This window comes from Petaurus breviceps, unplaced genomic scaffold (assembly GCF_028583685.1).
Source record: "Petaurus breviceps papuanus isolate PSGF00001 unplaced genomic scaffold, PetGlider_PUasm1.0 90769, whole genome shotgun sequence".
NCBI classification, from domain to species: domain Eukaryota; kingdom Metazoa; phylum Chordata; class Mammalia; order Diprotodontia; family Petauridae; genus Petaurus; species Petaurus breviceps.
Genome location: NW_027187341.1, coordinates 14,757,480 through 14,759,632, shown reverse-complemented (window position 1 = coordinate 14,759,632; position 2,153 = coordinate 14,757,480). Strand labels below are relative to the sequence as shown.

At 38.1% G+C, this 2,153-nt stretch overlaps 1 pseudogene; it reads left to right on the top strand.

Moving 5' to 3' along the window:
• Positions 1-749: 749 nt before the first annotated feature.
• On the top strand, positions 750-1,614 carry LOC138146762 (RNA transcription, translation and transport factor protein pseudogene; annotated as a pseudogene).
• The last annotated feature ends 539 nt before the right edge of the window (positions 1,615-2,153 follow it).

The window sequence follows — 2,153 nt, the reverse complement described above, 5'->3', positions numbered from 1 at the left end:
CTTTCAGAGCCTACTTCACAGAGTGGTGAGGAAAGTGTTTTGTAAAACATAAAAGAGCTCTATAAATGTGAAATGTTAGCAATTAAGAAAATAATGCCCCACTGTGTCTTCTAATGTCCCCATCATACCTTAACAGTATGATGGGGAAAGAAAGTGGGTCAGCTAGGTAGGGAAATCATAGGATTACTGATGAACAATGTTTGAGCTCCATCAATTGAGGTAAAGTGCGCAGAATATTTTCTCACTATTAAGTGATATAAAAATGTGAATTATTATTATAACGAGCAAGTTTACAGCACACTTAGACCAGCACATGAATAAACACATTCATTATAGAATGAATGCATAACCAATCACTTGCAGGAGGGTTTTAAGGAAAATGCTTTGTGTCCTAGAGAATGCTATGTGAATATGAGTGGTGGTGCTAGAGTTGATGATATTGATGAGGAATCACAGAAGAATCTGATGATGATAATTCATGATTACGACCAAGCATGGATACCCACATGAATCTGGGCAGGACTCTGACTCTCGCCTTCAAGAAATTTACTCTCTATGATATAAATGTAAAAAAATGGTGTCGAGGGACATAGAGACACACTCATACAACCAAAAAGATGATTGTCATTAAGACCCAAGTGTTAGACTATATATAACTTGATGTTATGGGTTTTTTGGATTTGAGAAAGGGACAGCCACTTTTTTTTTCTGCTGCTGTCCCTTCTGGTGCCTCATGTGTCACTGGCCACTGAGCTAGAAGCCAATACCATGTTCCCCTGCAAGCTGACAGCCCTCCACTATCACAACCCTGAGGGCTTCAACTGCAAAGATGAAACAGAATTTAGAAACTTTATTGTTTGGCTTGAAGATCAAAAATTAGACACAAAGATTAGATCGAAGATAGAGTAATTTTAAAAAAAAATCCACAAAAATGAATGGCCTAAGTTCTTTGAAAACTATCTGAAAGATGTTAACTGCCCTCTCAAGATTCAAGAGGCACAAGAAGCTATTGAGTGGCTTCTTGGTTTAGCTGTTACACTAGAATATGGCGATAAGACTGGCAAATACAAGAATTTTACACCAGGTAATGCTAAAAATGCTGCCAATGCAGCTAAAAATGTAAAGCCACTGATAAATTTGGATGTGAATGATCCTGATTTTAAGGCAGGAGTAATGGCTTTGGCCAACCTTCTGAGGATTACTTGGTAATGCTTAGGGCAATTGGTATTTTGGTTCAGGAATGCTTAACACAGGAGGCTGTTGCTAAGGCAAATCAGACAAAAGAGGGTTTACCTGTTGCTTTAGATAAGCATATCCTCGGTTTTGATACAGGAGATGCTGTTCTTAATGAAGCTGCCCAAATTTTTTATTGCTACATATAAAAGAACTCAGAGAACTACAAACAAAAATTAATGAAGCCATAGTAGCTGTTCAAGCAATTATCACTGATCCAAAGACAGACCACAGATTGGGAAAAGTTGGAAGACAAAGGAATTTAGGATTATAGCCTCTCATCTATTTAGGATGCCTAGGACCTGTGGCATGATTCTGGCAATGCATTTTCAATCAGATGTTACTGGGGAGGGAAAATAACAGAAAATTTTGAATTCTTACCATTGTTGCGCTTTCTGTTTGATAAAGTTCAAGAAAATGGGGGGGAAAAGGAGACATCCATGCAACAGAAGAGATGACTATTAATAAGAGTAAAATACTTCAATATGTGCTACATATATTGAGGTTTTGAGATTTGAGAAAGGGTAAACTAGAGAGTGAAAAAATGTGGACAACTAGGTCCATAGATAGAGCAGTGGATAGAATATTGGACCTGGAGTTAGGAAGACTCGTCTTCTTGAGTTCATATCTGGCCTGAGACACTTCCTAGCTGTGTGACCATGGGCAAGTCACTTAAACCTGTTTCCCTGAGTTTCCTCATCTGTAAAATGAGATGGAGAAGGAAATGGCTAACCACTCCAGTATCTTTGCCAAAAAAAAGCCCAAATGGGGTAATGAAGAGTTGGAAATGACTGAAAATAACTTAACAACAACAAAAACAAGAAGGATGGAGAGTGGGAAAATGTAGAAGTTTTCAAAGGGAGGCTAAATTACCAGTTGTAGGGATTGTAGTAGAGGTCATCAGAGGGTCACAATTTAGA